Source organism: Bos taurus, chromosome 16 (assembly GCF_002263795.3).
Source record: "Bos taurus isolate L1 Dominette 01449 registration number 42190680 breed Hereford chromosome 16, ARS-UCD2.0, whole genome shotgun sequence".
Taxonomy (NCBI): Eukaryota; Metazoa; Chordata; class Mammalia; order Artiodactyla; family Bovidae; genus Bos; species Bos taurus.
The window spans coordinates 36417627-36444156 of NC_037343.1; the positions used below are offsets into that span (position 1 = coordinate 36417627).

The 26530-nt window shown below is 39.9% G+C and overlaps 1 non-coding gene across 1 annotated transcript; it reads right to left on the minus strand.

Annotated features, from left to right (window-relative positions):
• Window positions 1-7697: 7697 nt before the first annotated feature.
• TRNAC-ACA (transfer RNA cysteine (anticodon ACA)) lies at window positions 7698-7769 on the minus strand. The gene has a single exon. It is a non-coding gene; the product is annotated as a tRNA-Cys (tRNA).
• Window positions 7770-26530: the final 18761 nt, after the last annotated feature.

Here is a 26530-nt window from a genome sequence, read left to right on the forward strand (position 1 = left end):
CTCCTTATATTTGCTTTCTCTGAATATAATATACCCCTATATCCCCCCTACCCTCCTGCCTGGCAGTTTCTACATTTTTCTGCATATCACTGATATGAACAATTTGATTACAAGGCACAAAGGGAAATCAGGAATACCTAACCAGAGGCAGGGCATGATGTAACCCACATGTGACATAAAGAAATCCACAGTGGTCATGCAGAAATGAGATAAACGTCAGCATAGATTTGGAATGAAATCTGGCATGAGACTAAGGAGAAGGAAAATAGAAAAAGGAAAATGGAGAAGATTTTTCCTCTCCAAAACACAGAAATGTTTCAGTTCTCTGTTATATCCAAAGGGTAACCATGGGAGATTCATCATATATCAGGCTGAATTTTAATTTTACTTAGAGATTAACTTTTTAATAATCCATGTGGCAAAAATATAATTAAGAGATCAGTATTTATTTCCCAGAAGTTGTGAATTACCCTAGAGTATTCCCTGAACTCTTATCTCTGAGAATCAATCAATTTATGAAGATATACATAAAAAATATTTCTTAGGGTGACTTAAAGGATTTTGAAAATTGATATAAGCTGATATTGCAAGTGTATTTCAAGAGAGTAGGATTGCAGATATCTTATTTCAAATATAGGACTTTCATTTTAGCCCTGCTAACATTCTATTTATATAACCTTGAGAAAGTCACTTAACCACTGAAGGCTTAATTTCTTCAACTATAAAATGAATGTAATAAAATTACTGTTCCTTATCCAACTGATTGGAGTATTGCAAGGATCAGATAGCACAATGCTTATGAAAATATTCTGTCAACTATAAAAGACTATACAAATATTAATTTTAATTATTCATAAAAATTTAATGTAGCTTAAGGTGAAGTGAAGGTTCATGAATCTACCGACTTCACAGCATGCCACAGATTATAACAAAAATAAAATAGAAAAAATTAAATCAGGACAAGAAAGGACTGAGTTCACCTGATTTTAGATAGTAACCTATGTAAACTACTCCTCAAATGAGTTTTGTCTTTGAGTTGCCAATGTTAGAGTAACCCATTTCTAGTGAGATTGGAGGAAAGACAAGAGAAAAACTACTCTTCTTAAATAGTATGATTTATTCCTAGTCCCCAAATTATGACAGGAAGTTGGTTGACTATGCAGCCCACACACAGAAAACAGCAGTGTTCACTCAAGCCAAGAAGGAAGTGAATTTTTTTATTTGTCTAAGCCAGCAATACTATCGCAATGAGGCACACTATATATAAAAGTTTGACACCTAGTGGATATATTAGGCATAAATCTAAAGTCATGAACTAAAGTAAGGCTTTATGAATGCGAAGGAGTTAGGAAGAAGATCCACCTTGAAGTAATACCAGCATAGCATTTTCTTTGTACACTGAAAAAGCCTTCAAGAAACTCTTGGTGAGACTGACAATTTTTTCTGTAGTTCTCTCTTAGTACTGTCTGCAAGGCCAATTTAAAAATATGCCCATTCTTGAGGTTTCCCTGGTGGCTCAGTGGTAAAGAATCTGCCTGCCAATGTGGAAGGAGTGGGTTTCATCCCTGGTCCAGGAAGATCCTGCATGCCATGGAGCAACTAAGCCCAAGAACCACAACTATTGAGCCCACCAACAGCAACTACAGAAGCCCGTGCACTCTAGAGTCCATGCTCTGCAACAAGAGAAGCCACTACAATGAGAAGCCCGCACACCGCAACTAAGACTAGCCCCTGCTCTCCACAACCAGAGAGAAGCCACACGTCAGTGAAGACCCGGCACGGCCATAAATAAATAATATTCCCATTCTTAAAAATTCTTCATATAAGTTGCCCCAATCAGAAAGTTTCCCGATTCTTCTTGCAAATTCCAGTCAGCATCCACCTACCACCTGACTCCTATTGAAGCAGGATGTTCACCAGTCAGAAGAATATAGGATTAGGGCAGATCTTTTCATTTATTCATTCATTCATTACTTGGCATTTTTCATGTTCTGCACACCAAGCACTGTTCTATTCACATATTAACTCACTTAGTGTTTAATTATTTAATCAACATGATGACATTTGTTGAGTTTATACTGAGCTCTTACAATATATCAGATCCTATGCTTGTTAAATAGTCCTTCCCTCAAGGAACTCACAGTAAACTAGCTGAAGTAGAAATATAACACAGTGTGTTATAATGATCTGTCCAAGACCAGTGATTAAATATGCAGAGAGAAGTAGAGAGGCATGGAGAAGCGATACTTAATCTCAGAAATGGAAATGGAGGGAGTGTCAAAGACAGTTTCATAAGGAAAGTGTCACCTGAGTGCTGAGCCTTATGTATGAGCCAGTCAGTGGAGAAGGTAGGGCTGAGGGAGGGGAGAATGAGTCTGTAGAGTGGAATGGGGCTGAGCTGATAGTGAAGAGAATGTTACATGCAGAGGGGAAAGCAGAAACAAATGCACAGAATCAATAAGCCATATGTGATGTGTGGAAGCCACAATTAGCTGGAAGATACAGACAGAGGCAGAGTGCAAGAGATGAGGCTGAATGTATGGACAGGGCTGAATGAAGGAACTTAGTCCTTGACATGTATCAAAAATGAAAGTCCACTGAAGAATAGGGGATAAGAGTTCAGATTTGTATTTTACATAGTAAACATAATTTAGATAGTCTGGTTGATAGAGCATACATGACTGGAAAGGTACAACCCGTTAGGACATCTGTTGATGTTGTTTTAGTCATGTCCGAATCTTTTGCAACCCTGTAGACTATAGCCCACCAGGCTCCTCTGTCCGTGGGATTTTCCAGGCAAGAATCCTGGAGTGGGTTGCCATTTCCTCTCCAGGAGATCTTCTTGACCCAAAGGTCAAACCCAAGTCTCCTGCATTAGCAGGCAGATTCGTCACCACTGAGCCACCATGGAAGCTCTAGGAAATCTGTACTATTTAGAATAAATATAAACCAAACAAATGACTCTATTGTCAGTGTAATAAACTACTCTACAGCTTTCTATAGTGAACTTGAGTATACACATAGTGAATCAACTATACCAAGGAAATCTTAACTATTTTTTAGTCTTCATTAAACTTTAAAATTGAAGGGAGCCACAAGTATGCCCATTTCTGGTTGAAGACTAAAGAGAATGGGAAAGCGTCAGACCTTCTCCCTCCTACTCTTGACTTGGCCATCGACTAGCTGTGAGTCATTGAAACCAGACTCAAGTTCCTCAACCACAAAATAAATGGATTGGTGCTCAAGTGGTATTTAAACTCGAAAGTTCTGTGAAGCAATTTTCATTCTTTTTTAGAATTTTCTTAGTCTTCAAAGGGAATTGGAAACAGATATATAAGTACCTTTATATAGCTTATTTTTCAGTGTTTGTGAGACAAGTGGTGTGAATATGTATGATAATTAAACCTCACAGATCTGCAACATGAACATTGAAGATTTAAACACACATACGGTACTCATATTAAATAGTACATAATACATTTCTGTATATGCCAGGATACTAAACTAACTATCTCGAATACACTTATGTGCCAACATAGTGAGTCAAATCTAATTTTTTAACTTAATTTTTAAAAATTCCTTCTTTACTTATCCTTGAAAGATGCTCTGATTGAATTTATAATTTGGAAAAAAGCAAAAACTAGCCGAAGGCTTTAATCAAGGGGAAAAATTCAAGTATTTTAATCAAAGTTACATTAACATTTAAATTGTCAATAATGATCATTTTTGAATGTGCTATTGGGATAGAAAACCAGCGGTCATTCCTTATAACTTGACAATGTGTTTCCACAACATACCTAATTTTTATCATGATAAGTTTCATAACAGGTAGTAAAAGGATGTACTTTGCTGAAAACCATTAATAATGCTGGATAAGCCAGTAAATGATTATCCTGCATATACTCAAATGTAAACAAGACCCTGATTTATGATCTGGAGTGTTCCTTCTCTTTCAGGGTATTCATGAGGGGCCTCTACTTGTTTTATCTGGGAACCACACCATCTACAACGGTTCATTTTTATGGTCTTTGATTTCAGCTCACCTGATTAGATCTACTATCTACCACTCAAATCATTAATGATGTACAATCATAAAATGTACACAATGAATGACTAACCATGGCATTGTCCTGTGATCAGGGATGTGATGCCTTGCCAATAACTGGGTATATATGCTCATCTTATGAATGAAAATTGAATTATTTAATCACCAGTTATCTAGGCTGTCCATCTGTTTAAAACAAAGTCACAATTATTTATTTCCTTCTCCAAGTGTCAACTCAGACTTTAGTTTTTCTTGAACAGCGTGATTGTATGTGCATATATGTGAACGGAAACACACACTGTATGAGAAGAGTGCAAACTGTGTAAGAAGCCCATGACGGGAAACAACCAAGTAACATGGATCTAGAAGCGGGTATAAGCGGTCATAAGACTGCCAGCAGCTGGCAGAAAGTTAAGGGGAAATGCCTGCCTGGAAAAAGAGAATGCCTTGGGCAAACATCAAAGCACTGCTTCTGAGAGGGGCAATTTTTATATTGCTGTTGGCAGGGATGAACACTTATTCAAATCATTCAAAGGCCCTACAAAAAAGGTTTGGCATATTCTGCGCTTGGCAGGAGCCAGTTGGGACTATGGTATTTATTCCCTTCCAACCCTTGAAACTTACATGACGCCTCCCTGTCTCCAATCTCAGACTGACAGCTTGGGGTGGTCGTGTTCAGGCCTCTGTGACAAGAGCAGACTGCAGGGGTTTTGTATTTGGTGGAGCAAGGCAGCAGTCCACTGCAGAAACACAATGGAGACCGAGACAGACAGGCTGCCTTTAGCTGAAAAGTTTCTGGAGCACTGAACTGCTGTGTTCGGTGGTCTTTCAAATGGGGTGCCTGCATCCCAGGGACAAAAGTGATCCATTAGGACACAGGATGAAATTATTAGGATGTGTCATATTTACATAAATTTACATTTATTTTGCTTTGTGTATATTTTATGATATACGGTATATCAGTACAAGTGTGTATGTATTATAAATACATACATTTGTATATTTATGTATTTAGTAACTTCAGTTATATTCAACTCTTTGCAACCCCATGGACTGTAGCCCACCAGGCTCCTCTGTCCATGGGATTCTCCAGGCAAGAATACTGGAGTGAGTATCCATGCCCTCCTCCAGAGGATCTTCCCAATCCAGGGATTGAACTCCTGTCTCCTGCATCTCCTGTATTGCAGGCAGATTCTTTACCCACTGAACCAATTTAATGGGAGGACAATTTAAAACATTTTTTGTTAATAGGGACGCACAGTCAAATACTTTTGCATATCACTGAAGTTGTTTCTCTGGCTACTGCATGCATTTATTGACAAGGGTCTTTCTTTGCCTCTGAAAGAGTGCCCTAAATTCCATAGTTGTTTTTGGCTACTCTTTCTCATTGTTATTAATTGTCTCTTTGAAAAAATATCACCTGTATCTGTAGGTAGTCTGTAATCGGTCCCCGTGTTTCTAAGAGTGAACACTTCAAATATTTAATTTTTAAAAATATAGAAGAAGGTACAATTTATCTGAGGCTTTTGACCAGTTGGAGGGATATTAGGAATTTGTAGGGGATATGATGAATGATTAGGTATTTCAAGTTGCAGTATGGCTTAGGCTCTTATAAGGGGCTTTATTTTATCTATATGTGCTGTGAATATAAAATTGAGAATAAAATAAGATTGTGTATGAATAAAGTGCTTTGGGTAGTCCTCAAAATAAAAAAGTAAACAGTGAAAATATAAAATAAAATAAACAGCCAAAGCCCACAAACATAAAACCCTCATGAATCAGTGCTATTACTGGCAGAAGTAACACTCAGGACAATATATCATTCATCTATTTTTTTAAATTATTAAACAGAATAATGTTTCACTGTGATTCAGTTCTATTTTTATCTGCATTGTTAGCTCCAAATATCTCTATTTCTGTGTGCTAGATCCTGCTCCACTTTCCCCCAAAGGAAAGTAGAGTCCTATAACCAGAAAATATCCTAATCAATGTCTTTATATAAAATTGGAAAGGAGTGGAAAATAATATTAAAAAAACACAAAATAAAAGCAGTGAAGTAAAATGTAATAAAACTGTAATGAAATGACAAGATTACACTTTTCCCTTTTTAAAAAAAAAATCTTTCCTTTTAGTTGTTTATTTGCTCCAATTGTCTTAGAAACAAGGGTTTAGCATTTGGATTCTCAGAGGGTCTGATTTTTTTTTTCTTTTTTAAAAAAACTAATTTATTTTTTTTATAGAACAATAATTGTTTTATAGAATTTTGCTGTTTTCTGCCAAACCTCAACATGAATCAGCCATGGGTATACACATATCCCCTCCCTTTTGAACCTCCCTCCCATCTCCCTCCCCACCCCTCCCCTCAAGGTTGAAACAGAGCTCCTGTTTGAGTTTCCTGAACTGTACAACAATAAATGCTGGAGAGAGTGTGGAGAAAAGGGAATGCTCTTACACTATTGGTGGGACTATAAATTGATACAGCCACTATGGAAGATGGTGTGGAGACTCCTTAAAAAACTAGGAATAAAACCACCATATGACTCAGCAATCCCACCACTAGGCATATACCCTGAGGAAACCAAAATTGAAAAAGACACATGTATCTCATTATTCATTCCCTTAATATTTTTTGAACATATATCATGTTAGTTTAGCCAAATATTTGAATCAAGTAAAATTGAGATCTTTGAGGTACTAACTGTGGTATTCTGATGGTCAGTATATCAGTTCAGTTCAGTTCAGCCTCTCAGTCGTGTCTGACTCTTTGCGACCCCATGAATCTCAGCACGCCAGGCCTCCCTGTCCATCACCAACTCCTGGAGTTTACCCAAACTCATGTCCATTGAGTCAGTGATGCCATCCAGCCGTCTCATCCTCTGTCGTCCCCTTCTCCTCCTGCCCCCAAACCCTCCCAGCATCAGAGTCTTTTCCAATGAGTCAACTCTTTGCATGAGGTGGCCAAAGTATTGGAGTTTCAGCTTCAGCATCAGTCCTTCCAATGAACACCCAAGACTGATCTCCTTTAGAATGGACTGGTTGGATCTCCTTGCAGTCCAAGGGATTCTCAAGAGTCTTCTCCAACACCACAATTCAAAAACATCAATTCTATGGCGCTCAGCTTTCTTCACAGTCCAACTCTCACATCCATACATGACCACAGGAAAAACCATAGCCTTGACTAGATGGACCTTTATTGGCAAAGAAATGTCTCTGCTTTTTAATACACTGTCTAGGTTGGTCATAACTTTCCTTCTAAGGAGTAAGTGTCTTTTAATTTCATGGCTGCAGTCACCATCTGCAGTGATTTTGGAGCCCAGAAAAATAAAGTCAGCCACTGTTTCCCCATCTATTTCCATGAAGTGATGTGACCAGATGCAGGATCTTAGTTTTCTGAATGTTGAGCTTTGAGCCAACTTTTTCACTCTCCTCTTTCATTTTAACCTACACGTAAATTTAACTCCAGCAATGGGAAGACATTCCTTACAGTGACTAGGTCATTGCAATATTCTATGTAAAGTGAAAGTGAAAGTAGAGTCACTCAGTCGTGTCTGACTCTTTGCGACCCCGTGGACTGTAGCCTACAACGCTCCGTCCATGGGATTTTCAAGGCAAGAATACCGAAGTGGGCTGCCATTTCCTTCTCCAGGAGATCTTCCCAACCCAGGGATCGAACCTGGGTCTCCTGCATTGTAGGCAGATGCTTTACCATCTGAGCCATCAGGGAAGATGGCTGGTGGCTGGTGGATTCTATGTAAACCTACATCTAAAGATCTTGTAAGCGATACTTATGCTTTCTGGAGAATATCCAAGTCTCTTGTTCCAAGAATACTCATTGTAAAAGACCCTGATGCTGGGAAAGATAGAAGGCAGGAGAAGGGGAAGACAGAGGACAAGATGGTTGAATGGCATCACCGACTCAATGGACATGAGTTTGAGCAAACTCAGGGAGATAGTGAAGGACAGGGAAGCCTGGCGTGCTGCAGTCCATGGGGTCACAGAGTGAGACACGACTAAGAGACTGAACAACAACAACTTGCTCATCTGCTTATTGAGATTTCTTCTGGAAATGAAACCAGAAACTAGTTGATTTTAGAAATGGGGAAGGTGACTAGCTTTCACCTCGTGTAACTGTGCTGAGCACCAGCCTGTTGGCAGAGCTGATCTGCTGTATATGAGACACAGGAGTATGTTGAGGAGGCTCTGAAAATTTTATTATGGTTGTCTACTCAACATCTTGTATGTCACCGTGTGTATTAACTGCTCAGTCACTAACAGAGCAGGTTGCTTTGCAACCCTGTGGACTGTAGCCTGCCAGGCTCCTCTGTCCATAGACTTCTCCAGTCATCTTCATCCAGTCTCCAGTGGATTGCCATTTCTTTCCCCAGGGGATCTTCCTGACCCAGGGATCGAACCTGGGTCACCTGTCTTGGCAGGCAGATTCTTTATTTTCTGAGCCACCAGGGAAGCCTAATAGATATCTCCACCTCCATGTCTGAAGAGGAGCATCCAATCTTCCCTTCTCCCTAATCCCAAACCTGCTGTACCCACAATCTTCTTCATTTCAGTGTTAAGAATTCTCCTTCCAGTTGAGTGAACCAAAACCCTGGAGTCATCCTTGTCTCCTCTTTGCCTTTCACACTTAAATAACACACCAGGCAGCCTTGCAGATTAACTTTCCACCCATGCCATTACTAGGTACCTTCACAGCTTTGGAAAGTAACACAGTTAGAAATATGAGATCCAGAGAAGATGAATATTTATTGATCAGTTACCATAACGCTGGTTCCAATGCTAGGCCTTTGTTATTTTCCCCAGAGTTTAATCCCAAAAAAATCCTGTGAGGTGGGGTTAGCATCATTATACCCATGAAGACATAAATGCTTATCTGATCATATATGGCAGAATCAGGGCTGAAACCCAGAGAATTGACTCTAACTCTAAAGTTCCGGAATATCCTGTCATATTCTCACTTGTGAACCACCAACACAGGTGGGCTTTGATGCCTCAAAGGCCCTCAGGCGGGGCTCCTGGCCAGTCTGATAGAACAAAGTTAATACAGATCATTTATTAGTCAGCAGCCTCAGGGGCTGCCTGGATCAGACAGGTACTTTCCTGTTACAAGACTTAATTGACTGGATACCATCTCTCCCTTCTATTCCACACTGAACGTGGAACCCACCCACTTCCATTCACAAGTTGACAATCATTCACTTCGACTGCTCAGAATATATCTGCCTGCCTTAGGGCTTTAAGTTTCCCAAAGTTAACTGAGGATCGATAACATTAATTACTACATGGAGAAATGTGTCTGTACAAGAAGTTCAGTAATACCAATGAACACAGGACAACAGATGAAAACAGTGAGATAAATGAATAAGACAATTTAATTATATTGCTTATATAATTACTGCTTTAATTATATTGTTATTATACAAATTATATGAATATCTTAATTGAATTAATAAACCAACTATCTAGCAAGACTCAGAGATAATGTTATTTAAGATATTTGGAGCAGAGCATGTATTTACTTTTATGTTATTTTGCTGTATTTCTGTTTTTTTAGAAAGGGAAGGGAATAGTTACCGAAAAAGGAGAAAGCATGGGACTACCTGAAGCATTTAGAAGCAGGTGATGAGTTCTAAGGGGCTTCCCAGGTGGCTTTAGTGCTAAAGAACTCGTCTGCCAATGCAAGAGATATAAGAGACATTAGTTCAATCCTTGGGTCAGGAAGATCCCCTGGAGCAGGGCATGCAACCCACTCCAGTATCCTTGCCTGGAGAATCCCACGGACAGAGGAGCCTGGTGGGCTACAGCCCATAGGGTCACACAGAGTCAGACATGACTGAAGCGACTTAGCACACACTCACGATAAGTTCTAAGAATCTTAACCTCCCAAAGAAGGGTTCAGGAAAAAAATTCCTCAAAAAAAACCCAATAACAATAAAAATTTTAAAATATGCCCTCATAGAGATTTAATCTAGTTGAGACGAAGAAAAAGATTAAGTATGAAAAGAGGATAGAAGTGCCGATGGGCATTGCATCTAAGTCAGCATGTGAAAATTTAGAAAACTCCTAAATTGTCTTCTGCATAAAAATGTGGTAATTTCTTGTTTTTCCTGACAATGTTCACTTTGTTTGGATGTTTAGATTTATCATCATTCCAGTGTCCTCAGAGAGAGGTAAAAACTTGAGAATGGAAAAGGAATGAGGATCTATTTTTACAACTTATCCATCTACAGTACAGTCTTCATTCGCTTCCTTCCTCAAAACTGCAGTTAAGGAAGTTACCCAATCTCACAGAATTTAATAAAATGGCAGAGCCAATATTCACTTTCCAGCCTTATGCCATTTTGTAACTTTGCCTACACCACGCTGATTTTTTAGGAGTGTTCCTGTGATTTTATGCTTTCTTCTAACAATAACTGAGTAAGAAAGAAGAGTTGAAAAACATTCTCTCTTTAATTTAGCAAAAGCCTTAAATTATCTTGACACAAGTGTGCTTACTACTTACATTGCCCACGCCGTCTAGGTTACAGTGGTCAGAATTTCTGTCAGCATTCATGTTGACAGGAAGGGAGCAGAGAATAAATCATTAACACCATCTTCAACGTTCCGGCTGCTGCGGTGACACTTTCTCAGAATCTCACCTGCCTCTGTGTCCCCCACTGTTCTGTTTTCCAGTCCATAAATAATGCAAATGCAGTCTTCTTCAAGAACTTCAGAAACAGATCGTAAATATTACTTCATCTCCTTGAAGATAGACACCTGGTTGCTAAGGGCCCCTTGGAAAACTCAGTGAATGATCCCTATGATGCCTTAGCTTATTTCTGTGCTTTATGGACACAAGACAAAAGAGTACGTGTTGTCTATTCTCTTTGTTTAGGCAGCTAGGCATGAATAAGTGATGGTCCTGTCATCATCATAATGATAAAATAAATAGTCTGAGGTCTGACATGTGAGCTCCCATAGGAATATCCAAGAATGTGGGGACAGGTGACTGGGGAGAGGAATGGGCAGAAGAGAATCAAAGAGATTGAGGTCAGGTAATGAAAGAAGTGCCTTGACTGGCTCAGAGCCTGAAGACATATCACCTTTCTATGCATAACAAAGAACCCAAAACAATTCTGCTGGTGAACATGTCCTACAACTCTGTGACCAATGTCTCAAGATACACAGAGGTGTTCCTGCTAATTGATGTTGTTGATTAGTCACTTTTGTTGCTAAGTCACATCTGACTCTTTTGGGACCCCATGGACCCGCTGGGCTCCTCTGTCCATGGGATTTCCCAGGCAGGAATACTGGAGTGGGTTGCCATTTCCTTCTCCAGAGGATCTTCCTGACCCAGGGACCAAACCCATGCCTCCTGTGTCTCCTGCATTGGCAGGCAGATTCTTTATCACTGGGTCACCATGCAAGAAATAGACTACAACCTTGAGATCAAGGAAAAGGAGAAAATTATGACTTATTCATGTTAGAATGGAAATACTAAGAAGGCAAGCCTAGTTGTAATAGGTGATGGATAAAGAACCTAAATAGTGGTCCTTTGGCAGGAGAGAGCAAGTCCCTGAATTCTCTGACCTTCATGGTTGACATAACAACAGAGAGAATAAGTGACCTCAGGCTGGGTGCAGTACCAGATGCCAGCGGCGCAGACAAAACACCCCTTCAGTGATTCAGGGGGCAGAGTTCTACTGTACACCATGCTCAGTGACAGTCTTCCTGGAGACTCACAAACCCTGTCTTTGTTTTTCCTAGGCAGAACACGTCAGCTCCATCTGGCTGCTCTCCTGGAGTCTAATTCTCTGGCACTCACCTGCTGTATTAGTTTCCTATAACAAAGTACTACATACTAGGTAGCTTAAACAACAGAAATTGAAAGACTTGTGGTTCTGGAACCCTGAAATCAAGGTGTTGGCAAGGTTGCTTCCTTCTTAGGGTCATGAATATGAAAGTGTTAGTCGCTCAGTCATGTCTGACTATTTGCGACCATATGGACTGTAGCCCGCCAGGCTTCTCTGTCCATGGAATTCTCCAGGCAAGAATACTGGAGTGGTTTGCCATTCCCTTCTCCAGGGGATCTTCCTGACTCAAGGATTGAACTCAGACCTCCTGCATTACAGACAGAATCTTTACCATCTGAGCTACAACAAAAGCCCTAGGGGCATGAGCTGCTGCTGCTGCTAAGTCGCGTCAGTTGTGTCCGACTCTGTGTGATCCCATAGACCGCAGCCCACCAGGCTCCCCAATACCTGGGATTCTCCAGGCAAGAGTGGGTTGCCAGTTCCTTCTCCAATGAGTGCAAGTGAAAGTCGCTCAGTCGTGTCCGACTCTCAGCGATCCCATGGACTGCAGCCTCCACCCATGGGATTGTGACCTTGCTCAAGCTACTTAACTTTTTAGAGCCTTTTTTCCTTTATCTGTTAAATGGACATGAAAATACATGGTTTTCCATGTTTGCAATAAGGATTGTGAATTTCATACTTTAAAATAGGTAATGATATCATATGTTGATATGTAATATATAGTCACTAATAGAGTTATTATGTATATGGAATCTCTGACAGTGTTATTATGGATGCTGGAGGATGGCCTAGGTCAGTGGTTTTCAGCTTTGGGTGTACCAGAGTTAATGAATTTTTTAATTCAAATGCCTAGTCTATTAAATAAGGATATCCAGAAGAAATACCTACTTAAAGCATTAAAAATTCCATGTGTAAGTATATAATAATATGTCTATAGAATTCTTAGTGATTATGGCAAGAATACACAGAAGAACTGTACAAAAAAGATCTTCACGACCCAGATAATCACAATGGTGTGATCACTGACCTAGAGCCAGACATCCTGGAGTGTGAAGTCAAGTGGGCCTTAGAAAGCATCACTACAAACAAAGCTAGTGGAGGTGATGGAATTCCAGTTGAGCTATTCCAAATTCTGAAAGATGATGCTGTGAAAGTGCTGCACTCAATATGCCAGCAAATTTGGAAAACTCAGCAGTGGCCACAGGACTGGAAAAGGTCAGTTTTCATTCCAATTCCAAAGAAAGGCAATGCCAAAGAAGGCTCAAACTACCGCACAATTGCACACATCTCACATACTAGTAAAGTAATGCTCAAAATTCTCCAAGCCAGACTTCAGCAATATGAGAACCGTGAACTTCCTGATGTTCAAGCTGGTTTTAGAAAAGGCAGAGGGACCAGAGATCAAATTGCCAACATCTGCTGGATCATAGAAAAAGCAAGAGAGTTCTAGAAAAACATCTATTTCTGCTTTATTGACTATGCCAAAGCCTTTGACTGTGTGGATCACAACAAACTGGAAAATTCTGAAAGAGATGGGAATACCAGACCACCTGATCTGCCTCTTGAGAAATCTGTATGCTGGTCAGGAAGCAACAGTTAGAACTGGACACGGAACAACAGACTGGTTCCAAATAGGAAAAGGAGTTCGTCAAGGCTGTATATTGTCACCCTGTTTATTTAACTTATATGCAGAGTACATCATGAGAAACGCTGGACTGGAAGAAACACAAGCTGGAATCAAGATTGCTGGGAGAAATATCAATAACCTCAGAGATGCAGATGACACCACCCTTATGGCAGAAAGTGAAGAGGAACTCAAAAGCCTCTTGATGAAAGTGAAAGTGGAGAGTGAAAAAGTTGGCTTAAAGCTCAACATTCAGAAAACGAAGATCATGACATCTGGTCCCATCACTTCATGGGAAATAGATGGGGAAACAGTGGAAACAGTGTCAGACTTTATTTTTCTGGGCTCCAAAATCACTGCAGATGGTGACTGCAGCCATGAAATTAAAAGACGCTTACTCCTTGGAAGGAAAGTTATGACCAACCTAGATAGCATATTCAAAAGCAGAGATATTACTTTGCCAACAAAGGTTCGTCTAGTCAAGGCTATGGTTTTTCCTGTGGTCATGTATGGATGTGAGAGTTGGACTGTGAAGAAGGCTGAGCGCCGAAGAATTGATTCTTTTGAACTGTGGTGTTGGAGAAGACTCCTGAGAGTCCCTTGGACTGCAAGGAGATCCAACCAGTCCATTCTGAAGGAGATCAGCCCTGGGATTTCTTTGGAAGGAATGATGCTAAAGCTGAAACTCCAGTACTTTGGCCACCTCATGTGAAGAGTTGACTCACTGGAAAAGACCCTGATGCTGGGAGGGATTGGGGGCAGGAGGAGAAGGGGACAACAGAGGATGAGATGGCTGGATGGCATCACTGACTCAATGGACGTGAGTCTGAGTGAACTCCGGGAGTTGGTGATGGACAGGGAGGCCTGGTGTGCTGCGATTCATGGGATCACAAAGAGTTAGACATGACTGAGCGACTGATCTGATCTTATCTGATGCTTCATATATGGGGCTTCCTCGGTGGTTCAGTGGTAAAGAATCTGCTTGCAATACAGAAGATGCAGGAGACACTGGTTTGATCCCTGGATCAGGAAGATCCCCTGGAAGAGGGCATGGCAACCCACTCAAGTATTCTTGCCTGGAGAATCCCATGGACAGAGGAGCCTGGTGGGCTATAGTCTATGGGATTGCAGAATTGGATAGGACTGAGTGACTGAGCATGTATGCATGCATGCATGCTTCATATATATATATATATATATATATATATATATATATACACACACATATTTAGAGAGAATGTGTCAATGTAAATTTATTTAAATCTACTTTTAATCACTTTTATAACTGAAGTGAAATTAAAATCACATTTGTCAAATGAGTTAGGATATATTCATTTTGGTTGCCAAGCAACTTTTAATTTTAGAAACTAAGAAGCTTCAGATGAAAATATTTAGCAGACTGATGAAAATTATTCAGTATGGTAGTATCAGTACATGGACCACTAATCTAGGAAATACTGGTACTTTCCAAACCATTCACTCTAATCATAAGAGACCTGAATGCCTTTCATTTCTCCTTTTCTTTATTTTCTACACCGCTATGATCTGAATGCTTGTGTCCCTTGTCTAATTCATAGGTTGAATTCGAATCCTTTCGGTGATGGTATCAGGAGGGAGGGCTTTCCAGACGACTCAGCAGGAAAAGAACCCACCTGCCAATACAGGTGACACGGGTTTGATCTTTGGGTCAGGAAAATCCTCTGAGGAAGAAAATGGCAACTCACTCCAGTATTCTTGCCTAAAAAATTCCAGAGGAGCCTGGTGAGCTACAGTCCATGGGGTCACAAGGAGCTGGACATGACTGAGTGACTAAACAACAACAATTAGGAAGCGGGGCCTTTGGGAGAGGATTCCCTCATGTGGGAAGAACTCTCCTAAATGGGATTAGTGTTCTTTAAAGGAGGCTCCAGAGAGATCCCTTGCCCCTTCCGCCATGTGACTATGCAACCGAGAAGGGAGCCCTCACCCAATCACAATGACACTCTGATCTCAGACTCCCAACTGAGGGACAAAATTCTGTTGTTTAAAAGCTACCCAGTCTGTCCTATTTTGTGCTAGCAGCCAGAATGCCCTAAGACATACGTCATCTTCCTACCATCTTCTGGTTCACTTTCAACAAGGAGACCACACCTCCTCTGAAGTCATTTCATTGTCTCTGAGTGACAAAGGTTCACATCAGGAGACCAGAGTATGAACCTAGGAACGAGTGTAATCTATTTTGAGTATCCCAGTGGCAGATATACTTGCAATGCAATCTTTGGTTATGGAAATTCTTCTGTGGATATAGTCAATTTAATGGAGCCAAGATTTGGGTTGAATTCAGCCTTCAGTCCCAGTATCTTCTCCATAACAGATTGAGGATTCAAGTTTCCCATATTCACCCTGACTGAGAAAACTCAACCACTCTGACTCTGACAATAAACAGAGTATTGGACTGTCTACGTGGTAAGATTGGAAGAGCATGTGATGAAAAGTCCAGCCAGAGATACCCAATCCACTGGCCTGCCAAGTGGTTGATATTTCCACTTAAGGATTGCTTTGAGTTGAGGATTAAAGATGCTCAGAAATATGCAAACATATTATTTGGGAGGAGTTAATATTGTAAACCATTATCAACTGTCAATTCCTTAGAATGAATTAGTTTATTGTGCTTTTTAAAAAATTAAATTTATTTATTTTTAATTGAAGGATAATTGTTTTTCAATATTGTGTTAGTTTCTGCCAAACATCAACATGAATCAGCCATAGGTATACCTATTGTGCTTCTTAATCAGTTGACTTATAAAGATTAAAAGAGTGAATAGAAAACCATGAGGGTCAGTGGGGGGATATAACATGAGATATATTGGGACTTCCCTGGTGGTGCAGTGGTTAAGAATCTGCCTGCCAAAGCAACAGACACAGGACTGATCTCTGGTCTGGGAAGATTCCACAAACAGTGGGGCAACTAAGCAACTAAGCCCGTGCACCACTACTGAGCCCACATTCTAGGGCCCACACACCACAATCACTGAGCCTATTCAGCTAGAGCCTGTGCTCTGCAACAAGAGAAGCCTCCTGAATGAGAAGTCTGCACACCTCAAGGAATAGTAGCTCCCACTCGTTGCAGAGAAAGCCTGTGCAAAGTAATGAAGACCCAGTGAAGGCAAAAATAAATTTATAAAATTCTAAAAGATATGATATACTCTCCTGCTTTTTTTGTAAGAAAAGAAGAACAATGGCATTCATGTATGTATTACAATGAGCTTGGGAGGTAAGTTTCATTGTCCATTGATGTGTTGGGCTTAATTAGGAAGTTCCATGATACAGCATTAAAAGAGGTAAGTTTAGGATGCTTATTGCTGGCATCACTTATAAGCAGGCTGATGGTGAATGAACAAGCTATTTGAATGGAAGTGCCATAATAGAAAGGTATCCAACTCCTAGCTACTGGAAGGGTGCTTCTCACTATCACAGGGGTTAGACACCAGATGGTAGGGCTAACAGTAGAGAGTTTTAGAGTGACATTCTCTTCTAAAAAGCCTTCAAAGGCTATCTTCTACCTCCTTGATGACAACTAAGCTCCTCTGGCTTGCATAAATGGCCTTCCATGATAGATGTCTGCTGACTTCTCTGACTTCAGTCCTCAGGACACGTACTCAGGACTTCAGCAACACTAATCTGTCATCCCTTGCCACCCTGTGCTCTTTCCCTCTCTTCTGCTTGTCTAACTAAAGTTCATCCTTTAAGAGCGAATTTGAATGTCATTTCTTTTGATGAAGCGTTTCCTGACTCTCCCAGTTCCAAGAGCCCCTTCTTCCTCCTTGTATAAATCTCCATGTCTATCTTTTATTATGGACTTCCCAGGTGGCGCTAGTGGTAAAGAACCTGTCTGCCAATGCAGGCGATGTAAGAGAAGCAGGTTTGATCCCTGAGTCAGGAAGATCTCCTGGAGGAGGGCATGGCAACCCACTCCAGTATCCTTGCCTGGAGAATCCCATGGACAGAGGAGCCTGGTGGACTACAGTCCATTGGATCACAAAGAGTCAAACACAACTGAGCACATACGTGCATACACACACACACACACACACACACACATTCAGTCAACAGCAGATTCTTTCCCAGAAAAATTACTAAAAGCTGTTTTCCATCAAAAAGTAGAATAAACAAAAAACAAGGAAGGGCAATGACTTCAAATCCAAAAAGCAAGATACAACATAGGAAAAAAAAAGAAAGGACATTTTTAGAATAATGATGAAGAGAAAGCCCAAGAAAACAATTGTTTATCACACTAGTGAACATTCAGTGCAGGTAGGAGCAAGGGGGTAGAAAGCTTAAAAGGTGATATCTTCACCAAAAATGAAAAAAAATACATAGATTTTGTGATATACTTGACCACAATGAGAGGAGTCTTACAGATTTTATAGAGTTTGAAACTGAACCAGCAATAGGACACTGAAAACTAAGCAAATAACCACAAAAGTGATGACTAATTCCACTAATATAGAAAAACTGGATGAGAAATACCATGCAATGACTCCAGGTAGCCCAGCTGTGAAGTCTAGTACTATAATCATAACAATGTAAGTCCTGAATATTAGTATAACCAAATTTGTGACATAAATATATTTGGAATAGGGAGAAAAGAAAGTGTAAGTGTGTAAAGGGGACAGAGAGTAAGTGAGTTAACTCATTTCTTTTTTTATTTAACTTTTTTGTTGTTGTGGACCATTTTTAAGGTTTTTACTGAATTTGCTACAATATTGTTTCTGTTTTATATTTTTTAGTTTTTTGGCTTTAAGGCATGTGGGATTTTAGCTCCCCAACCAGGGATTAAACCCCCTAAAATGGAAGACGAGTTCTTAACCACTGGACTGCCAGGGAAGTCCCTAAATCTTCATTTCTATTGTAGGATGTCAATATTAATAAGTAAAATTGAAAAATCTAGAAATAGCAATGCAAATATTTCTATAGCAAGATAGAGGGAAATAGAAAAAGGAGCTAAAATGATTAGAAATCAGTGGGGCAAGGTGGATCTGAAAGATGCTGTTTTTCATTATAAACCTCATAGCCCTGTCTGAATTTTTAGACTGTGCACATGTATTATTTTGACATGAGTTAAAAATCAATTAAAATTTGTGAAACAAGTTAAATCCATAAGAATATTAAGAAGCTTTGATGCAAGTTTTTTTCAGTATCAATTTGGCCATGATCATGTAGAAATTCAAATCTAATTATATATTTGCTTGCTGAGTCACTTCAGTCATGTTCCACTCTATGGACTGTATCCCACCAAGCTCCTTTGTCCATGGGATTCTCCAGGCAAGAATACAAGAGTGGGTTGCCATGCCCTCTTTCAGGGGCTCTTCCTGACCCAGCAATTATATATTTGGGACACATCTAATTTTCTTTCTTTGGTTTTTAAGAGAAATCATAAATTGTGATCCTTCTCCCTTTGCCTATTGAGATGCTATTGATGGTTCTAGTAAATACTTAGCTTGGGAAAGAAGAACATCAAAGCTTTCCTCTTGGCAGGCATTAGGATATGAATCATCGACATAGGAGCAGAATGTTCTGAGCTAACCCCAACCTCTCGACTAGCATTTAGCATTCACTGATGCCATCAACAGTACTGAAATGACTGTAACCAAGAGATTACGTTAACCCAGGGCAAAACTGAAGAATATTTGGAAAGCTTTAATTAGGTTTATTGATTAAAGACAACAAAATTTCCACCTCTTCCATTAGTCCACTTTCTCAAAGTACATCTGATGAAGGGCTGTTATGAAAAAAACTCACTTTCTCACATTTGCAAGAAGTCTTTCCTAAGTTTCATATACTCTTTATGGGAAGTATCAAATCTTGGGAAGGCTCAAAAAATAGTATGCCATTAATGGTAATATTCTATCAAGCTAATTTTCAGGAAAACTAGGAGAATGGGGCATTAACTCTGATGCACATTTATGTATAAAACAAGTAGGCATTGTCATAGAATGGGGACTTCAGGTCACAAATGAAGAGAAAGAAAAGCATTCAGGGGAGACTGAAGGAAATTAAATGGGTGAAGGAAAGGGTTATATACCCTAGGGAAGAGAGAAGTAACAGACTTAGGAAAACAAAAGAGAAATGAAGGGGGTATGTGGGAGAGATTCAGGATGAAACCTGCACAGCATATGTGGTCATGTCTTTTTTGTGTTATATAACAACTCAACCATTTTTTCTGACTTGCTGTCCCTTTGTCTGGGGCCAACTAGACCAGGGTCCTCCTATTTCATTCCAGATCCTGATCTCCTTAACTATTGCCAGAAAACTCGTTGTTATGGTCCTCCTAGGATGTTTATTCTACCTGGCCTGGGACCACAGGGCTCAGATGCCCAGGCCAATGAGCCTTCAGCTTCACCTATTTGATATATAAGAGGATCTAGCCTTTCTTTTATTCTCACTGTAGGAGAAAAGAGGGAGAAAATATCACAAACTCTGGTCCCTTTAGAATGACCCCTTGTACCTAATGGGCATTCCTGATGTATGTGCAGTAGGTCCATGTATGGAGGCAGAGAGGTTATAAGCATAGATGCGGGTGGGTGAGATATGCTCTGGTAGGTGGATGTATGTCCATGTGTGTGTGTTTCTTCCTCTACATGTATGTGTCTCTAACTTCTGAATAGTCCTCTGATATCTGGTGATGCTTGGCTGTGAGTTCATACATAAGGGCGAGGCTCTAAAAATCCAGCTGGGAGCTCTCTTTACATAGGTAAGCATCTGAGCCAGTGAGCCTCACTCACAAGGTGGTCAGCCTGGCACACAACTGTTTCTCTGTGAGATCCAGTGGTACCCAAATATATCTGTGCCCTTATCCTGAACCTGTGATGCTAGTGGTAAAGTATCCAACTGCCAATGCAGGAGATGCACTAGACACAAGTTCAATCCCTGAGTCAGGAAGATATCCTGGAGTATGGAGTGGCAACCCACTCCACTACTCTTGCCTGGAAAACTCCTTGGACAGAGAAGTCTGGCGGGCAAGAGTCCATGGAGTGCAGAGTCAGACACAACTGAGCACACGCAGCACAATTCTGACCTGTGAATATATTAGGTTACAAACAAAGAGGAATTAAGGTTGCAGGTGGAATTAAGGAATCAGTTTACCTTAAATTAGGGAGATTATCCTGGACCTTCCGGGTGGGCCCAATGTAATCACAAGTGTACTTAAAAGTGGAGGAGGGGAATTGGAAGAGAGAACCATCAGAAAGCAGCATTAAAAGGACTTAGTCTGATGCTGCTGGCTCTGAAGACAGAAGGGAACACAAGATAAGCAAAGTGGGGAGCCTTAGAAGCAGGAAGAGGCAAGGAAACATATTATCCTTTTGGTCTCCCCAAAAGGCCAACACTTTGAGTTTAGCCCAGTGAGACCCTTTGTGAATTTCTAGCTTCCAGAATTGTAAGATAATAATTTTTATCTTTAACTGATTCATTTGTGGTGATTTGTTACAGGAGCTGTAGGAAACGAATCCACTCCTAGCAACAGTAGAGTAGTGATGGGAGTATATGTACTCATTTTCTTTTGCCCAGAAGATTCTCCAGAGAGGAGAGAAAATAATCCTGACTTCTTGAAGTCTGGGAACAAAGCAGGGGATCTTCACATTTAGTCTGCAAACTTTTCTCCAAGCTCCATGTTTCATATAGCATTGTATCTCTCCTTGGCTTCCAGGATATTTGCAGTCACTCCTGTTTTCAGTCCCACCTGATACACTCTTTTTTCAAAGGCAACTAGTATTCCCAATCCTGAGCTTTTATAGGGAGTTGACACGACCGAGTGACTGAACTGAACTAAACTGATGGAATAACTCAGTTTGCCTGTTGTTAGCTTTCCTCCCATCCCCTCCAATTTGGAAAGTTTTGTTTTATTTCGTCAAACCAGTTATCATTCATGAATCCACTATCTAACATCTGAATCTGTATAGATGTTTCTAATGTGCTGCTACTATCCCCACAGGTTTACAGGTTTTTACATTTTATACCCGTTTAATGGGATTTCAGAAAGGAAAAGAGACAAATGAGTCATTCAATTCATTATGCTTAACTGAAATTATTTTACCTATTTTTAAGTTTTTTTATAGATTAGAAACCCAAGACAATGAGTGACTAAGCAATTTGGGATGTTTTAGAACAAATCCTGATTGACTTCCAAGTCTGTATTCACATGAACTCATAGCCTGAAGCAGTTGGTGTCTGAAAAGCAATTGAAGCTGAACCTCCCAGATTGACCAATAGCAGGTCTGTGGTATCTTTATATGCATAGGGGTTACACAAAGATACCTTGACTTGTTTAAAATGCATTTTTTAAATTACCAGGTTTGCCCAGATATGAATCATACTTCCCAACACCTCCCCCCACTTTCCACTGAGGGTGCTTCAAATTGCAGGTTCATGTCAATGGAATATGAGCAGAAATGAGGTGTGTTATCTCTAGGCCAAAGAGGTTAAGAAGCAGGTTGACCTTCTCCATCCTCTGTTTTCCCCCACCTGACTGTTGGAGGCTAATGAGTAACTTTAATGTGAACTAGAGACAAATTTTTATGGTAATAAGCCACTGGTAATGTTTAGCTTGTTTGTTACAGTAGCTACTGTTAGTTTAACTAACACATCTGTGCTTATGCAAAGCAAAGTGCAGATCTGGTATAGGGCAACATGTTTTCAGAGGAAGGAGTACCTTTTTGGTTCTCACAAAGTGTCCTTCTGCTAGCCAAGGTGTACAACTTTGGGTTGCATCTCTTCAAAGATAAGTTATTTGGGGAATTCCCTGGTGGCCCAGTGGTAAAGAATCTGCCTGGCAATGCAGGAGAAGTGGGTTCAATCCCTGATCCAAGAAGATCCCACAGGCACCTGGACAACTAAGCCTGTGTGCCACGACTCCTGAGCCTGCGCTCTAGAGCCCACCAGCTGCAACTCCTGAGCTCATGAGCCACAACTACCGAAGCCTGTGAGCCTAGAGCTCATGCTCTGCAACAAGGGAACCATCGCAATGAGAAGCTGCCTGAGCAGCAACAAAGACCTAGCACAATCAAAAATATAATAAATATTAAAAAAAAACATGGGATAGTTTGCCAATGCACAAAGAAGATATATAAGTGAATGGTGGTCCTATAGAAATTAACCATCAGTTGTTCTACATGAATGAGAAAGCTCAGTAAGTATGAATAGAAAACCTGCATTAAGTCTCTGCCCTTTGGGTGTATCACCCATAGATATATACATATGATATACATAGATACATATATGTATCTGCAAATACATATAGATAAAGAAACTGGATAATCTAGAAAAGTGCAATGCTCCAGAAGTGGATTTGATCATAAGACAAGTCAGTGATTTTTGAAAAATGATATAAAATCTTGGCTCTCAGTGTGAGAAAGTGAGATTCCTTTCCTTGTTTAAAAGCTAGCTCTCTGATAAAATACACGAGGGACAGGAAATGAATCTGGTCACAAACCAAAAGCTAAATTTTTCAGCCTGATGTAACTCTTCCAGGAAAAGTACAATGCCATGGGGAGATAGGGAATGGCTAGACAGATAATTCAAGTAGCCCTTTGCAAACTGGGTTTGTTTACACATTTTAAGCTAAAAATTATCTTTAATATCTCCTTCCCCCTCTCATCCAAAAATGTGGCTGCTGGACATGTGGCCAAAACACATTTTCATACGGTCCTTCATTTAGTTGTGAATCAGCATCTTAGATGCTCAGTGTGCTCAGTCGTGTCCAACTCTTTGTGACCCCATGGACTGTAACCCACCAGGCTCTTCTGTCCATGGGATTTCCCAGGCAAGAATATTGGATTAGGTTTCCATTTCCTTCTCTAGGGGATCTTCCCTGCTCAGGGATCGAATCTGTATCTCCTGCATTGGCAGGCAAATTCTTTACCACTGAGCCACCAAGGAAGCCTGGATGCACAGTGGCTACTTAGAAATCACTATAACTTAGAAGAAGACTATAAAGAGAAGGAGGAGGAAAGAAGGAAAAACTAAAGAGAAGGAGGATGAAACAATGATTCTTAGATGAACTCACCCAAGGTTTCCTTGAATACCCTGCCTGAGAGTATAGACCCATGGGGTTCTTGCATCTGTATTCCAGGGCCTGAGCGCTCCATCACTGAAAGGATCCAAGCAGATGGGGAGTCCTTTTTTCAAAGTTAATACTCTTTAGAGGACGAAATTAGAGGAAGTGATTGGTAAGGCCTCTTCCAAATCTAAGACTCAATGACAAAATTAAATGGCCACCAACATGTCTTCTATATCTGGAGGCCAAAAGAGACAGCCCATTTTTCTGAGCTGTGGGATGTAAACCCACAGGAAGATGGTGGGTGCCATATGCTATGGAGGATGGAGGAGTTCTTAATCAATGTAGAATTCGCCTACTAGAGAGGCACAAACAGTTCTTTGATTGAAGCAGTAATTACTTCCTTGGCTTGCCCACATTAGGCTATCAGCTTTTGAGCTCTGTTGCTGCTGTGCCATTGTTAGAATCAAATTACTAAAAAGGTCAGCATCATTAATACGTGGTTTGTGAAGAATGAAAATGACAGACAAAATGTCTGTGAGCATCTAGAGCCTTGAATCAACAGCTTTACCCTTGTTTCTTTCTTTTACTGCTGTTATCATTTGCCCCCAAAGTTTACAGGTCAAGATCATAAGCCTAAAACCACCTATGGAAACTTACTAATCATATGGTCACCTAAGCACCTTATATGTTTTATCTGACCTGGACAGAAGATACTCCCTGAGACTCTTTACACCCAAATATAAACTCCTTGATGGTAGAGACCCTGCTTCTCTGAATTTCAGATGGAAGTTACCTGGGGACAGTCATAAATATATGAGTATGGATTAACTAACTATTTTTAAAACTTACACAAAGGTAGAAATAGAGTATGAAATAAGAGCCCACTGGAGAAGTTCTGGAACTTAAGATGAAGACTTCAAGAAGGAAGTGAGTAATCTGAGTCTTGATCCCAGCTAAACTACTGCTACTCTGTATGACTTTAGATCCGTCACTTTACCTAGAGTCCACTAGATTTTATTTCTTGGGGAATGGAAATTACTTTCTCTTTGATGTAACAAGAGAGAATTGAAATATGTATTTGTTTCATAATTAGTATTCAGGAATTTTTTCTCCACATGAGACCCATTAACTATGTTTGACATCAGTTTTTGTTTAGAGATTCAATTATTTCAGGACAATAGGCAAGTGGTAATTCTTAAGATGGCTAAAAAACTATAGCTTACACATCAAAAGACCTGACTTTTAGTCTCATGTAACTTGATTTGTGACTTTGGATAAGTTGTTTGCTTAATCATTTGCCTACTTTTTAATTTACCTCTCTAGGCTTCAGTTTTCTTACCTTAAAATGAGAGTAACAGAGTGTGTGATTTCCAGAGTCCCTTTCAACCTTAAAATCCTATGATTCCAAAGGAGATCGTGTATATGTAGGGTCATGTCCTTGTCCTTCACTGTCTCCCAGGGTTTGCTCAGATTCATGTCCATTGAGTTGGTGATGATATCTAACCATCTCATCCTCTGCTGCCCCTTCTTCTTTTGCTTCAATCCTTCCCAGCATCAGGGTCTTTTGCAATGAATTAGCTCTTTGCATCAGGTGGTCAAAGTACTGGAGGTTCAGCATCAGTCCTTCCAAAGAATATTCAGAGTTGATTTCCTTTAGGAATGACTGGTTTGATCTCCTTGCAGTCCAAGGGAATCTCAAGAGTCTTCTCAAGCTCCCCCAATTCAAAAGCATCAATTCTTAGGTGCTCAGCCTTCGTTATGGTCCAACTCTCGCATCCATACATGACTACTGGAAAAACCATAGCTTTGAATATCAAACCCATGTCTCCTATGTCTCTGGCATTGCAGGTAGATTCTTTACCACTGAGCCATTGGGGAAGCCAAGATTCAGGAATAGTCTATATTAATGTATTGTGTTCCAGAACCTAAGTGTTGCTTGGGAAAGGAAAGTTAAACTCCTAGCTTCAGTTTTGCCCAGAGTGGCATTGGTTCTCAACTTACTTTGAAAATGTAAAACAGACATTACTCATCATGAAAATTATTTCTTTGGAATAGAGAAAACCATGAATAACATGTTATAATAAAGAAATCCTTAATACTAAAAAATAATTACTAGTAATTAAAGTCACTACTGTAATTCCCATTTAGTAATAAAGCAGAGAAGGAGAGAACCAAGTCTTAAAAAGTTATTATAAAGGGACCAAAGGCAGAGAACTTCATCTCTTCACTTTCATATGAATTTACTAAAATATTGGGCTCTTTCCCAGAAATTTTGCATTAGTCTATCTGTTCCTCAAGATCTGTATGAAATAACATTTCTTAATAAAACCATTTATCTCTCGAACAAGATACATTCTCTTTCCTATATTCAGTTAAATAAGCATTTATGGAGGGCTTATTCTAAATCCAGCCCTGGGCTTAATACTGTAAGAACTGAACACATTTCTAATTACCTTATGTTCTGAAATATTCACAGCATTGTTTACACCAATACCTAATATTTTCTTTATACTTAAGGCATATATTATGTTCTAATTTGATTAGGGTATACTTGTTTTCCTGGCACAATTCTTTGAACATAATAGGTGCTCAATAAACATTTAGAGAACCATAATAGAGGCAGTAATTTATCCCAATTGTAGACTATTAAGCAGTGAAAATAAATAATATCATCTCTAAGATTATAATGTGATTGAATGAGAACATAAAATCTGTTCTATCAAAATGCAGTTACATAAGATGTTTGGGGACAATGTTTGTTGCATACATCTCCATTACTAATGTGAATAAATACTCATATCTCTTTTAAACTCTACTTAGGTTAATTCAGGCAAAATAGCAAACCAGTTCACAAACTAATCCTCCAGCATTAGCCACAGCACTGCACAGTGAATCGAATATTCTCAAGACATCTGAGGATTAGAGACACTAAGAACAGCCTTGTAAATCCTCACTCTTGCCTGTGCATTAAAAAAAAAAAAAGAACAAAACCGGAACCGGTGGCTCAGATGGTGAAGAGT